General features: G+C 42.5%; 1 protein-coding gene across 1 annotated transcript in view; it reads left to right on the top strand.

Moving 5' to 3' along the window:
- Nucleotides 1-16,257, top strand: part of LOC309819341 (uncharacterized protein C10orf67, mitochondrial) — a gene marked incomplete at both ends in the record, with an annotated part of 104,434 nt that overhangs the window by 35,820 nt on the left and 52,357 nt on the right. The window lies entirely within an intron of this gene.

The raw sequence follows: 16,257 nt of genomic DNA, 5'->3' as shown, positions 1-16,257 counted from the left end.
TGGAATGGAGAGTATGTGGATTTTCATATTTATTATCTAAGGCCAAGAGCCTTCCAAACTGATCATAATATGAAAATATTTGTTACTCTTCTTCGTCGAGACTTGATATTGTCAGATGTTTAAATGTTTGTTGATCTCATGGACATGAAACTATTTCATTTTGTCTGATTTGTGTTTCCCTTGTTATTAATACGGTTCACCCTTTTAGAAATATGTGTATTGGGGCTTCCCTGGTGGTGCATTGGTTGAGAGTCCGCCTGCCGATGCAGGGGACACGGGTTTGTGCCCCGGTCTGGGAAGATCCCACATGCCACGGAGCGGCTGGGCCCGTGAGCCATGGCCGCTGAGCCTGAGCATCCGGAGCCTGTGCTCCACAACGGGAGAGGCCACAACAGTGAGAAGCCCGCGTACCGCAAAAAAAAAAAAAAAAAAAAAAGAAAAGTGTATCGGCCATTCAGTTTTCGTGTTCTGTGACGTGCCTGTTCAAATTCATTGTTTATTGTGTTATTTGTTTTCTTTTTGGTTAATAAGAGTATTTTAAAAAACATATTTTGGATACTCATCTTTTGTTTGTTTTATGTGTTGCACATGTCTTCTCTTGGTTTTTTGTTCACTCTTTTTTTAAAATTTTTTAATTTTTTGGCTGTATTGGGTCTGCGTTGCTGCGCACAGGCTTTCTGTAGTTGTGGCTTCTCTTCTTGCAGAGCACGGGCCCTAGAGCACGTGGGATTCAGTAGTTGCTGCATGTGGGCTCAGTAGTTGTGGTGCACGGGCTTAGTTGCTCCAAGGCATGTGGAATCTTCCCGGCCCAGGGCTCGAACCCGTGTCCCCTGCATTGGCAGGCGGATTCTTAACCACTGTGCCACCAGGGAAGTCCCCTGTTTACTCTTCTTACAGTGTTCTTTAATAAACCAAAGTGGTTTTTTTACATTAATGTAGTCAAACTCCTATATTTTCCTCATGGTTTCCACATTCTGTGTTTTGTTTTAAAAATGCTGCTATATCTTAAAGTCTTCTAAGATTTTTATATTATTGTCTTTTACATACATACAGGTCTTTAATCCACTGGGACTGATTTTTAGTATTGATGTGAAAGAGGGATTAATTTTTTCCCCATAATGATCCCCCAGGTTCTCAAGTTAATAACAGAAGATAATGTGTCATGTCAGAACTCCATGTATGTGTGTAGGTCAGATTTGGGGTATTTTGTTCTGTTCCATTCGTTAGATTATCTGTCCTTGTGGGAAATCCCACTAAAATTAATGTTACCCCAAAACTGGGTTTGCCTCTTGGTGGGTGTTGAGCCAAAAGACACAACCAAGCCGAAGACTGGGAGAAGGAAGGACTTATTACTTGCAGCAAGTAAGGGGAACACTGGGGATCTCTCACAGAGCAATGTCTCCCCAAACAGCAAAATTGGGGATGTTTAAACTAAGGGTTCATGCATATTCATAAAGGGACTTGGGCAGAGGAGAATTCAGCACAGAATTGGGGCAAAGGTTGACAGAGTCCTGGCTTTGGTTGACTGAAGTCAAGAGGGTCAACATCATTCTGTCCTCCACCTGGGTGGGGGCCTTAGTTCCTGCAGAACTGAAGACAGGTGTCAGATGGTTATGTACATCCCTTGAGGAGGAACTAGGACTCTGTTTTCTCGCTGAACTATTGTTTCTTTACTGCTCTTCCTTTGTTCCTTCATTTCCCTCACTTCCCTTTAGATCCTTAATTACTGGGCAAGCATTGTGGCCAGGCTTAGATCACAAAGTGGCTTAAGCCATGCCTGGGTCTCTTTCTCCCGGGACCCCCTACCCCATCTGCTTACATTAATACTTAATTGTAGGTGTTTGGTAAGATAAATTGTCTCATTTTCTTTTTTCAGGATGGCTTAAATATTCATGGCTCTTTCTTTGTTCTTCCATATACATTTTAAAATAAATCTATGTCGGCGGTGGGGGGGAGATATTTTCTTCTACCATTCTAGGTTCTTCTGGCTGCTCTAAGAATTCAGTTGACATGAGACAGATTAACAAGAGAAAACAAAAGTTTAATAACATGTACACATGGGAGAGGCCCAGGAAAACTGAGTAACTTGCCAAAATGGCTGAAACCCTCACCTTAAATACCATCTTCTGCTAGAGACAAAAGAGGATGTTGGGGGTATGGTTTGGGACCTCAAGGGGGAGGAAGGAAATAGAGATGGAAAAGCAAATGTTTGGTAAACAAATGTTTGCTGGGTCCTGCAGAGACAATGGGATACAGAGTGGACCCTAATCTATAGGCCCTGCCAAATTTCTTCCAGCACACCTAGTCCATATTCTTTACAGATATCTCTAGTGATAGCTCCATTCTGGAGACAGGCCCTTTATCTAAATTCTTTGAGCAGCTAAGGGGGAGGTAACAAGAAAAGCTTTCTGAGTTTTCTGTTTCTTAAAAATAATCAGCCCAATTAATCCTCATGCCAAAGAGACACATTTGGGGATGGCAAATTTTGCTGTCCTACAATTTTACACCATTTCTTCATTCATCTCTGCCAGCTGCACTGTTGGGGCATCTAGCAAATTGTTAAGTAAAAGTGATGACAGCAAGCATCCTTATTTTATATCAATACTGAATACAGTATTTCAACATTACACATAATACTTGCTGTAGATATTTCTTTTGCAAAGAGACTTTTGAAAAAATCATGAATGAATTTTAATTTTGTAAAATGTGGGGGTTTTGCATCTATTGAGAGGCCATATGATTTTTTTCCCCTTAATCTATTAGTGTGGTGAAATTAATTAGCTGATTTTTAAAAATGTGAAATCAACCTTTCTTTGTATAAGCCCAACTTGGTCATGATGTGTTTTTTTGTTTGTTTCTTTTTAAAATTTGTTCCTGAACTTAGTGTGTTAATCTTTTGCTTAGGATATTTTAAACCTGTGAACATCAGTGTGGTGAGCTATACTTCTCCTTTTTTTGCGGTACGCGGGCCTCTCAGTGTTGTGGCCTCTCCCGTTGCGGAGCACAGGCTCCGGACGCGCAGGCTCAGTGGCCATGGCTCACGGGCCCAGCCGCTCCGCGGCATGTGGGATCTTCCCAGACCGGGACACAAACCCGTGACCCCTGCATCAGCAGGCGGACTCTCAACCACTGCGCCACCAGGGAAGCACCTACTTTTCCTTTTCTATACTATTCTTTTCGGGTTTGGGAATCAGGATTATGGTAGCTTCACAAAATGAGCTGGGAAATGTTATCCGCATTTTGTTTCCTAGGAGCATTTGTGTAAAATTAGAACTTTTTCTTCCTTAAATATTTAGAACAGCCAGGGAAGCCACCTGGGCCTAGAGGAGTTGATTGATTGATTGACATATTTTGAACTCCCAATTTCCTTACTGATTATGAGACTATTTGGGTTTTGTATTCCTTTCGAGTCAGATATAGTGAAATATTTGTCTAGGGCCTTTATTTCCTTTAAACTCAAAAATGTGTTGGAATAAAGGCTTAATATATATCTCATTACTCTCGTATATTTTAATCCTATATTTTAAAACCCCACTGCATATTTTTATTACTATTTTATCCATTTTCATTGCGTTTTAAAATATCACTTATCATGTTTTTTATGACTAGGAGTTCTATGCTTGGTTGGTTTGGTTATTTTTTTTTTTTTTTTTTGGTTTGGTTATTTTTTAATGGCTCTGGCTCTTTGCCCGTAACTTGTCCTGTTATTTCTATAAATATATTTCAGTGTACTTGATTGATCTTCCATGTTTCATAATTTCCATGTCTTTCATCTTTGAGGGTCTAATAAGTACTGGCTGTTGCTCATGATATGTCCTTTACTTTCGGGTTTCATGATTTTTGACTGTGAACTCATATTTCTGCAGAAACTCTTTGAGGCCTGGAATAGAGGTGAGTCTCTGTAGAGAAGATTTCTGTTTGCTTCTGTGAGACTCCTGGGTCTGTGACAGCTTTAACCTAATTCTCAGCTTGAGGCATTTTAGACCACCCAGATGTATGAATGTGGGCCATCTCATGCGTATAAAACTCAGAAGAGACTTTTCTCCACCTCTATACTTTGAGCCAAGTTTCCAGACAGGAGGCAATTTCACTTTTACTGGGATGGGAGGAGGTACAGGGTTCAAGGTGGTTACTTCTAGTTCCTTCTCACGCTGAAGAGATGGCCCTTTGGTGTCTCAACCTTAATGGGGTAGTCTCCTATTATTTGGAATCACCACTTTGAGGAAGACCTGTGTGATGCCTTTTCTCTGTGCCCTGTTAAGAGGTGAAAACCAAAGTTCACATTTACCTGGTTTCGCAATGCCTGGAGTACAGGCCAGCTTCAGTGTCCTGCACAAGTCTCTGGATGTCTGCACTCACTTAATTTTGGCTGAACTATTCCTCACTTTGTCAGTTTATAGAAGCCTTTCGCCTATCTATCCAGAATCTTTGTTGTTTACGAAGTAAGTCAGAATAACGTGATTTTTTTTTTTGAAACATGCTTTTGTAATCCTTTGTGTCTTCGACAATTTCTGGGTCACTGATAAACTTTTAGTGTGTATCAAATGCTCAAAAAATATGACAGAATAAGTGACTATCACCCTTTCTATATACTTTTTGTACATCTAGGAATAGAAAGCCCTGAAAGGATTAAATGCTTTATATGCATCGGTGTTGCGTAAACATGTGCTGGTTAAATATGCTTAGCCAACAGTGTATTAACTGTGGTTCATTGGTTTATCTAATTAAAGATTTTAATTTAATTTAATTTAATTATATTTTAAAGATATAAAAGTGATTCTTTGAATCTTTGCTTTGGCTTGTTGGCATCGCTTTGATCCATGACCTCAGACAGCCTTCCAAATCCTGGCCACCCAGTTTGTTAAGGCCTAGTCTCAAGAAAGAACAGAAGAGTTGAAAAAACAACCAAAGTACACACTTTTGGTTAAGAGGTAACTTTTGGTTAAGTGTAAATGACTCTCTGCTGCCCTCTGGAGGCCAGTTCAGGATACAGGTACAAGTGCTTTTTCAGCTATGGAGCAAGGTTTTAATTCTATTTAACTATTAAAACAATTTCTTGTGTAATATTATAGTACTTTATTTTCAGATAAAAGAAAAAGTTTTGATAAAAATTACACTTTATTTAGCTTCTTGTGGTCTTGGAAATGTATCAGCTCTGATTCAGATAAGAAAACACACTACTCTAGGTCCCTCAGACACAGAGGGATTTAGGAGCATATAAAATCCTTAGAGAGGACTTCCCTGGTGGTGCAGTGCTTAAGAATCCACCTGCCAGTGCAGGGGACACGGGTTCGAGCCCTGGTCCGGGAAGATCCCACGTGCCACGGAGCAACTAAGCTTGTACACCACAACTACTGAGCCTGCACTCTAGAGCCTGCGTGCCACAACTACTGAAGCCTGAGCGCCACAACAAGAGAAGCCACCACAATGAGAAGCCTGCACACTGCAATGAAGACCCAATACAGCCAAAAAAAAAAAAAAAAAATCCCTTAGAGAGACTGGAGGAATAAAAGTTTGGGAGACTGTCACTAGCTTTCAAATTAATAAGCAGTTTTCCCAACGTCATTTGTTGAATATCTTTTCCTTTTTCATTGATTTACGATGTTTCCCTCATGTTAAATGATAAACTGAGGCATGTTACATTTTTAAGAGTTTACTTGAGCAAAAATAAATAAGTCATGGGGAGATATTGTACGAAATAAGGAATATAGTCAATAAAATTACAATAAAATTGTAATAATTTTGTATGGTGACAGATGGTAACTTAGACTTACTGTGATGATCACTTGGTAATGTACACAAATATTGAACCACTATGTTGTACACCTGAAACATAATATTGTATGTCAATTATATTTCAATAAAAGGGGGGAGGGATGAGTAAAAAGAACAAATTTTTTTTTTAAGTTTATTTGAGGGAAAATTGATTCGAGTCAGGCAGCACTAAATCAGAAGTAGTTAGGAGCACTCCAACCAACACAGGAGTCAGGGGAAAAACTTTTATAGAGAAAAGGTAGAAGCAAAGCAAGGAGGTTATTGGCTGTAGCTTAAGTGTTTGCCTTCTATGGAAAAGCCTCATTGTCTGTTTGTGACTCGTTGTCCTTAGGTATTGATTTCTTAACCTTGAGGCATTTACAGGTTCAGGTTGGGGTTTGCTTACATAGGCTGCTAAGGTATTAGAGCCACCTCAGTCTGATGGCCTCCTTGTTTAATTAACACTCATCATACACCAACAATAAGGTTTATCTCAAGGTTATCTCTGCTATTTTGTGGCTATATAAGATTATCTATGCAGTGTTATAGCTCTCCATTGCTGTTTTGGTATTTACTGTTTTTAGCATTATAATATGTTAATATCTGGTTAAGTTTGGGTCTTTTTTCATTAGTTCTCTTTCTCAAAAATGTCTTTGATCTCTTATTTTTCCAGATAAATTTTAAAATAATTGTGTTTACTTCCATTCCAAAACGGCCTCCCTTGGCATTTTTATTAAAATGGAACTGTTTGGAAATTTATTCATGAATTTTGGAAGAAATCTGCGTCATTTACAATAATCAGTCTTCCTATCCAAGAATATTTCTTGATTCACTTATGTCTTATTTCATGTATCTCAGTGCAGTTTTATAACTTTATTTATGTGGGTTGTATATCTTTTTCATACAACTAAATTATTCCTAAATATCTTACGTTTTTAGAAGATGAGATAATTTTTGTCATATTTTGAGTATTTTGATATACATGGAAACTGTTGATTTTTAGCAGCTTTATTGAGATATAATTTACACAGCATAAAGTTCATTCATTTAAAGTGTACAGTTCAATGGCTTATAGTATATTTACAGAATTGTGCAGCCATCACTGCATTTGATTTTTTTTTTTTTTGGCCGCATGGCTTCTGGGATCTTAGTTCCCTGACGGGGGATCAAACCTGGGCCCCGGCAGTGAAAGCGTCAAGTTCTAACCACTGGACTGATAGGGAATTACCACCCTAAGCTAATTTTAAAAGAGTTTCATCAACCCCCAAAGAAAGCTTGTACCCATGAGCAGTCATTCCCTATTCTCCCCTCTCCCTTTTCCTCTCCTGTTTCAAATCTCTGGCAACTGCTAAACTCCTGTCGCTGTGGATTTACCTGTTCTGACTATTTCATATAAGTGGGATTGTACAATATGTGCTCTTTCAGTTGACTTCTTTTACTTCAGCATAATGTTTTTGATGTGAAACCACTCATTTTTATAACTACTGTTTCCGACCACTTTGTTGATAGATTTCCAAATGTGGGATTATCAGATCTCATTTTAACAGTTCTTAATTTATTTGTATTTTCTTTTTTTTAAAATTAATTTAATTAATTTGGTTGTGCCGGGTCTTAGTTGGGGCCGGCGGGCTCCTTAGTTGTGGCTCACCAGCTCCTTAGTTTTGGCGTGCGAACCCTTAGTCGCGACTTGCATGTGGGATCCAGTTCCTTGACGAGGGATCGAACCCCGGGCCCCCTGCATTGGGAGTGCGGAGCCTTAACCACTGTGCCACCAGGGAAGTCCCATTTGTATTTTCTAAATATTTACATCTACTAACTGAAAATGATAACATGCCTTAAATTCTCAAATGTATATCACTTTTTTACACTAGACAGAAGTTGCAGAATAATATTAAATAGTGCTCAAGAGAGTGATCATTTCCACTGAATTTGAAGGGAGTCCTACCTGTAATTCATCATTAAACATAAGAACGGCTTTTTGTTTGGAAGAGTTTATTGAATCCATTCCTTGTTGGAGCAGCTGGATGGAAGGAGGGTCAGACTAATTAGTCCTTTGAGATGGGCTGATTGTAGAGATGTCATTAACCTACAGCCTTGGTGCATTGGGCAATAAAGTAAAATTAGAATATATATTTATGGGGGGAGGCCAAAACTTCACCAGAAAAGTAGGTCAAAAAAGAGTTACAGTCAGAGGGACTTGAGATGGATGTTAGGTGTACACAGCCAAATGGGGATCAGGGAACCAGAGAAGATTAAGAAAAATCAGGCTAGAATGGATGACACAGAGGTGATCTAACTCCTGAGCTTGGGTTCTTAAATGCTCCCAGAAAAGCGTTGCTGAGATGAATCAAGTCCCTTTACAGAGGCCCAAGTGGTTCAGACTCTGCCCCTCCCTCATTCCTGAATGGGGAAGGACTGGGCGCTTCCTCGCCTTGTCAAGGTGGGGAATCAAATGTGTAAGGAGGGAGCAGAATTGGGGTAGGGACCACAGTTCTTTGGCACTAATGCATTGGGAAAACCTATAACCAGCCTCACACCCCATGTGATGCATGTAGCTCCTGGCAGAGAAGAGAGTCCTGTGACTTTTATAGAACTGAAGAGTCTGAATTAGACTAAGACATGTGTCTTTGCAGAGGCATCAAGGTGAAGTGCAGATGAAGGCTGGCAGCCTGGTGGAGGTGATTCTCAGTTCAGACCCTTTGGCATGGAACATGGTTTAATTTTGCTTTCAAGTTTGGAATACGCTCACTTCCTGTGTCTCACGTACTGCATGTACTTAGATGCTTCTTTAGATGATGGTCTCCCAGGTCTTCTAAAGAGAATTTTAGAGAGACTTAGCTTTATTCTGTTCTCTGTCTACACTGAATGATGAGGCTTTTCTTATACATAGAGTAATTTGTGACTAGCCCAGAACTGTGCATAGTAGGTCCTATGAATATGTACAGAATGGATGCTGATGTGTTCTTGCAGGACTCTTTGTAGAAGAGCTCTCTTAGGGTGCCGGCGTAACAGGAGAATACGTCCTGTTGTTCAAAAGCCTTAGGCACATCCGCACGCCCAGAGTGCTTGAAATAGAACCATCAGAATTGCATTTCCTCAAATCAAATCACCTCCCTCTCCTTTACTAACTGGGGGCTAATGAATGAAGTCATTACCTTCTTAGTGGGTATTCTTTCTTCTGTGAGTAAAATCTGGGCCAGTCAGAGGGCCTTAGGGAACTGACTGTTGGGGGGACTTTGGAGGAGAAGAGGGGGATGGGGAGGGATGTTTACCCTGAGAAAAGGATACAGAGGAGTAGAGAGAGCCCTGCATGAGCTGTACCTCCATCGTTCTGCGCAGACCTGATCTCCTTGAATCTGACAGAGTCTGGGGCTCCAGTTCTTTTGTCTTAGGTGGCATTGGTGACAGGGCATTGCTTAAAGATCTGTGAGTAACAGTGCTTGGGGAAACTTCCTCCTTTTCCCTAGGCAGATAATTAATGACAGTGAAAGCAGTTATCACTTATGGACGTATTTACTATGGCCCAGGCACTCTGCAAAATGCTTCATGTGTAGCATCATATTGATTATATTTCTATAAAAATACAAAAAAATGACTAGCGTTAAACTCAAATGGATTGCAGAAAAATGCAGATTTTAATATCTGAATTTTTATCTCAGTGCCTTCCTTTTCGGTGAGACTGTCATCGGTGTTCAGAAGGAAAGGTAAATGGAACTATCTCCTCTTCTGAGTGTCCTCACTCAGATATTTGGAGAAAAGGCTTATATTCATGTCTTCTCCCCTCTGGCTAAGCCATCATCTACTGGAATGGAAAATTGTTATAAGTTGACTTCAAATATTCCCCCATAATGTCTTCCCCATCAAATACTCACGTGTCTTTTTTGGTAACTTTGAAGAGATCTTGCAAACAACTCATAGTTCATTTTGCAGAACTGCAACCTTTTTATGGATAGCAAGTAGCAGTGCTTGTTTCAAGGAAAGCATTTCAGGTTTGTCCTCCTCTTTACTTTCTCAAATGTAGATAAAGATTCAATTCAGAATTACCCAGATCTGTTTCAAGGCTGTCATGTTAAAAAATGAGTTTGTTAAAATGGTCAAATAATAAAATTGTTTTTGTTTATTTTATTTATTTTTAGCTGCATTGGGTCTTTGATGCTGCGAGCGGGCTTTTCTCTAGTTGCGGCCAGCGGGGGCTACCCTTCATTGTGGTGCGCGGGCTTCTCATTGTGGTGGGTTCTCTTGTTGCAGAGCTTGGGCTCTAGGTGTGCGGCCTTCAGTAGTTGTGGCACATGGGCTCAGTAGTTGTGGCTCGCGGGCTCTAGGGCGCAGGCTCAGTAGTTGTGGCGCACGGGCTTAGTTGCTCCACGGCATGTGGGATCTTCCCGGACCACGGCTCGAACCTGTGTCCCCTGCATTGACAGGCAGATTCTTAACCACTCTGCCGCCAGGGAAGCCCTAAAATTGTTTTTAAAAGTCTCTGAACGGTGGGCTTCCCTGTTGGTGCAATGGTTAAGAATCTGCCCCCCAATACAGGGGGCACGGGTTCGAGCCCTGGTCCGGGAAGATCCCACATGCCGCGGAGCAGCTAAGCCCGTGCGCCACAACTACTGAGCCTGCGCCCTACAGCCCGCGAACCACAGCTACTGAAGCCCGTGTGCCTAGAACCCGCGCACCACAACGAAGAGTAGCCCCTGCTCTCCACAACTAGAGGAAGCCCGTGTGCAGCAATGAAGACCCAATGCAGCCAAAAATAAATAAATAAATTTATATTTAAAAAAAAGGAAACCTTATTAAAAAAAATAGTCTCTGAACAGGGAAAGTATTTATTCTTAAAATAGAAGCCTTGCTGTGTTGATTGTCATTGTCTTCCACCTCTGGAGGGTTGCAGAGATATAGAAGATCCCTTTCTAACAACTTTAGATTCCAAACTTTAATGCAGCAAATACTGTCCAGGTGTTAAATGATTTTTACTTCAAATTTTTTTTAAAGTCCTAATAACAGTACTGTGCAATAAAACACCAACATTTCAGTATTTGGAGGGGACTGAATTTTCTGTACTCTGACTTATGAAACCATGATGGACTTCTGCTAAGGGCAGGACGCGTGCTTTTGGATTGTGACCAATTCCTTTGCCTGGAGCAATGGCCTGAATGAGGCTTTTTGTTGAAAAGAGAGTGAGAGAGAAAACTGCTTAGATGAAATGGCAAGAAACTAAAGACTATAAAGAAGAGTTACAAAATAAATCATCCCATACTCACCGAGACACAAGCTGTATGAAGCATCTTCCCCTTTAACTCTGCCCTTTCTCCTGTGTGATCACCCCCTTGCCTTCTCTAGTGCGGCAGGATGTGATAAGGGTGTCCTTCCACCTCTAGATGTAGGGAGGGCACCTTTCTTATGGGAGATTGATTTCCTGCTTTCACGGAGACAGAAAGGAGGGTCTGAGTGTCCCATTTCTTAAGAAACTTTAATTCAAAATAATCAATATGCCATTGAGGCCCACTTTAGGGCGGCCTACGCTGGGCCCCAGCAAACGATGATGAATTTTGGCAAGCTTAAGGAAAATGGGAGAAAGGCAGGGAGGTGGCCCACTTGACATCATAGAGGCGTTTAAGTTTCAAGGCACCGCCAGGGAACTGCCAGTGCTTTGGCATGACTGGAAGACAAGAAGGCTGAGAAAGTGGTGAGAGGGGATACAGGAAAAGGAACCTACAGAATTTATATTTTATCTCAAAGACATCAAAGAATCATGGTAGAATTCTAAGCAGCTTTCGTGACCTGCTTAGATTTGCAAACTTGAGAGATAAATATTACTGGAGTATTTATGAGACTTGATGAATAATACTTGTCTTCCCTACTGAGGTTCTGGACCAGTTAAAATAAAGTCAGGGAGCCAGCAGACGGAGATCGTCCGTCTTACTGATAACACAGGCTATTCAGTGCTGAACCCCCGAATTTGGCAGATTAACTCCCATCACAGGCAGCAGTGGGCTGAGGAGGTCTCTTCCTGCCAGAGCAGAGCATCTGCTCCCCAAAGAGAAGGGCAAGGGGGAGGGGATGGCCAAGATGTGACCAAGTTCCTTCTTCCAAGGTCTTAATCAGATAATCAATGGAGGATGTCACTCCACGTGGAAGGAAACAACATTCCCTGGGTTTTTCTTCTTCTCTTAATACATTAAACTTAACTGTTTAGCCTGTGATCAACTAGGCGTGGGTCTGAGCCTTGGGGGAGAGGAAAGCCCCGCTCCCACCTTCATGATGCAGCCCCCCCAATACCAACCACCGCTCCTCTGGGGATCCCGAGACTGCTGGTGACCCAGAAGACTCAGCATCGGGTTAGAAGAGTGCATTATTTACATTAAACTCCAAGGTCACTTTGTATCCCCTACTGAGAATTTACTTCCTAGTCTGTTTCTCACCCCAGATTACATCCAGCTGTGTTGACCAATATTGTCTGTCAAGAGGTTTTGCCCATGAGGTCAAATAGCATCATAAAATTATTCTAATAATAAAAAGCCAACAGTTACATCAAATCAACAGATTTGAATATTAACCCCCTACTTTCGACTGCCAAAGGAAAAATTAAATATTAAATTTTCTTGTAAGAAAAGAATTAAAGTCCAAAATAAAATGTTCTTGCCCTCGTGAATTAAAAGACCAAAGACACACTCCTGCCTCCTTCCCCTCCCTGTGCCCTGCATCAGAGCCAAGCTCTCAGGGTGCAGTGTGGTCAGAAGATCGGTTACATGAAGGGAGGGAGGATGGAGCAGATGTCAGTGCCTCAAGCACCATGGGCACCAGTTCTTAACTGCCAGAGAAGGCACTGTACTATGGAAAGGAGACGAGCCATACGTAGTAAACGCTGTGGTGCTGGGCTGGAGTGGGAGGCATTGTGTGAATGTCTGTTCTTTCGTTGTAGATATTAGGATTCTCCAGAGAAGGAGAACCAGTAGGGTGTGTGGGGAGAGAGAGGGGGAGAGAGAGATGGAGATTTAAGGAATTGGCTTCTGTGGTCCCAGAGGCTGGCAATTCTGAAATCTGAAAAGTAGGCTGGCAGGCTGGAGACCCAGGGAAGAACTGATGTTACAGCTCGAGTCTGAAGACGCTCTGCAGTTAGAATTCCCTCTTCCTCTGGGAATCTCAGTCTTTCTCTGAAGGCCTTCAAGCTGATTGGATGAGGCCCACCCACAGTGTGGAGGATAATCTGCTTTCCTCAAAGTCTCTTCATTTAAATGTTAACCTCACATAGGAAATACCTTCACAGCAACATCTAGGCTGGTGTTTGACCAAATCTCTGGATACTAGAAAAGGAAGCCAGGCTCAAGCCCTCTCCTCCCCTGCAGGCTGCTAGTGTACGGGAGGCTGGGACTGGGAAAGGTCAGGAGCTTTGATGGGTTAAGAGTCAGCTGGATTGGAATTTGGGGGGTTGAGTTTTGGGGTTTTTAAGTTTTTGGGCCCTTCTTTCTTTCCTTCCTTCCTCCCTTCCTCTCCTTTCCCTCTTTCTTCTTTCTTTCTTTCTTTCTTTCTTTCTTTCTTCCTTCCTTCCTTCCTTTCCTTCCTTCCTTCCTTCCTTCCTTCCTTTCCTTCCTTCTTCCTTCCTTCCTTTCTCTTTCTTTCTTTCTTTCCCTCTTTCTCTTCCTTCCTTCCTTCCTTCCTTCCTTTCCTTCCTTCGTTCCTTCCTTTCTTTCCTTCCTTCCTTCCTTTCTCTCTCTCTCTCTCTTTCTCTGTCTTTCTCTTTCTCCCTCTCTCTCTCTCTGTCTCTCTCTTTCTTTCTGTGTTTTCGCTGCTATCTAAGAGTTAAAAAAAAAAGTCATGGCACTTTCCCGAGAGCTCTTCTAAGAGACTGAAACATGAGACAGGATATCAGATTTGAAGGGGTGGTGAAAACAAAACCCTGCTTTCTGCTCACCTCCTCTTGAGCCTAGCTCATTCAATAAACACTAGTAAAACATCAGAAACATTCCTGGAGATGAAGAGAAATGAATCCAATGTGTTTGGGCCTTATGATTACTTTATGAAATGTCAAAAGTGAAACTCTTTTTCTTCCAACGAACTGTGGCCTCCGCTGCCCTGAAGTCCAGAGGGGACGAGTGCATCCTGAAGGCAGGTTGACCCCAGCAATGCCATGTGTGTGCAGCATCTCAGCCCAGTTCCTGGTGGGATTTTTTTTTTTTTTTTTTTTTTTTTTTTTGGTACGTGGGCCTCTCACTGTTGTGGCCTCTCCCGTTGCGGAGCACAGGCTCCGGAAGCGCAGGCTCAGCGGCCATGGCTCACGGGCCCAGCTGCTCTGCGGCATGTGGGATCTTCCCGGACCAGGGCACGAACCCATGTCCCCTGCCTTGGCAGGCGGACTCTCAACCACTGCGCCACCAGGGAAGCCCTCCTGGTGGGATTTTAAATGAGCTCCCAGAGGTCGTTTGTGCTGTGTTATAAAGGAGGTGACTTGGCCAGCTTGTCAGGAGCATCTTTGTTTTGCTATTTTTTTAGGAGGACAAATAAATCCATCCTATTCAGAACATAAAGATTAGTGAGCAAAAAACAAGTAATAAACAAATGGACCCAAGAAGAATGTCTATAAGATATAGAAAGAACAGAGCAGTGGAAGGCAGGTGGGCAGGGCAGGGATGCTAAGGCTTCCCAGAGCAGGTGACATCTGGGTTTGGATGACAAACAGTAACAACAATAATAAACGCTAAGATATAATACTGGGAGCTGACGGTGCTGTAAACACTGTCCAAAATTGTTTACATGCACTATCTTATTTAATTCTCACAACAATTCAGATAGTGTTATTGTTTGTCCCATTTTACAGATGATAAAACTGAGACACAGGGGATTTGAGAAACTTGTTCAAGCTCACAAAGCTACTAAGTGACAGAGCTGGTCCTCAGGCGCAGGCTAACCTATTCTAATGCCATTCAGGAGATTGACAAGTAAGAGCTTATTAGGTGGCCTAGAAATTCCACGTACATGGAGACCTGTGGTCCCACAGTGCTTCTGAGAAATCGCCGGCTGAGTATCAGCACTGATTAAATGCCCAGTCTGGCGGGGCAAGGGGACAGCAGGCTGGCACGAGTCAGGGGCCAGGTCAGCCAGCAGCAGAGCAACAGGGGTACCATTTTGTCCATTGTGCTAACGGACCTGGACTTTAGCCTATGGGGACGGGGAGAGTTGCATTTTAGAAAGATCGGTTTGGCCACAGGGTGGAGATTGGTTGGAGAGGACAAAAGAAGAGTCAGGGAGGTGAGTTAAGGGCTAGTACAATAGTCCAGGTGAAGACAAGGACTCCGACTGTAACTGAGCAGGACCCTAGGGGGCATTCCCGGGACAGAGCCCTCCCCCAGGTCCCCTGCTATAGCTCCTCTCTGAAGTACCCAGATAACATTATCTGATGCACATTTCCTGAGTTGTTTCACAGATGCTAAAACCTCCACCAAATGGAAGATGTTAACCACTTGATGACCATGAGCACCCAGCCCCCAGGCCTCCTGGAGCCTAAGGACTGATAATATTAACCCCTGTGACACCACCACCCCCACCCCACCCCCACTACCTCACCGTCAGCCACTCTGAGAATGGTGCACGAGCTGATCGCACATCCTGGGCTCCCTTCCCTCACCTGGCCTTTAAAAATATTTTGCTGAATCCCATCAGGGAGCTCGGGTTTTTTGAGCATTAGCTGTCCCGGACTCCCGGCTTGGCGCCTTACAATAAACACACGGCACCGCAACCCGGTGTCAGTAGATCGGCTTTGCTGCGTGCGGGCGAGCGGACCCGGATTTGGTGGTAACGTGAAGGCGGGGGAACAGGGAAGGGGAGGGTGGGCTCGGGAGTGATTTAGGGGTGGGTTGAACGGATTTGGTGAGGTGAGGGGGGAGGGGGTCCTTAAAATGACAGAAAATCGGTTTCTGGCTTGGGCTGCTGTTATAAATGGGGAAGGTAGAAAGGAGGAGAGTGAAGATGGGCAACCTCCGCTCAGACCTGTTGGATTTGAGCTGCCCTGTCACTTACACCCAGAGCACCAGTGGGGTCACTTAGTCTCTGCAGAGCGTTTGAACTGTAGACATAAACAGAGTAGATGTGAAAAATAGATCTACATACTCAGTGCTGTTCTTTAAAATCTCCCAATTAGAAAGCTATATTGTCATATGGATTGTTCTGTTTTCACTCTTTTTAACTCTACTGCATATTCACTTACTGATGTTTTTCATCAGTGTGGTGTAGACTGTGTCAGTGTTATGCCCTTAGCTTGACTCTTAATGCTACCTCGATGTATTATTATTCTTCTCAGTCTGCCGGTGTTCATCGTATAACATTAGAACAATTTTAGTTTGTAAATCTAATTCTTTGAAATATAATATATTAGCAGATATGGTTAGGTTTTACTATATTTCCTGTATGTCCATGTGTCCAAACGTATCAGTAACAAACAAATGATAAAAATAAAACAATTCTTCTGTAATTCACAGATGCTGTAATTCACAGAGTCCAAAATGGACAAAA

Source organism: Grampus griseus, assembly GCF_964374135.1.
Source record: "Grampus griseus genome assembly, chromosome: 2".
Lineage (NCBI taxonomy): Eukaryota > Metazoa > Chordata > Mammalia > Artiodactyla > Delphinidae > Grampus > Grampus griseus.
The sequence above is the reverse complement of the archived record's forward strand: the minus strand, read 5'-3'. Positions and strand labels throughout refer to the sequence as shown.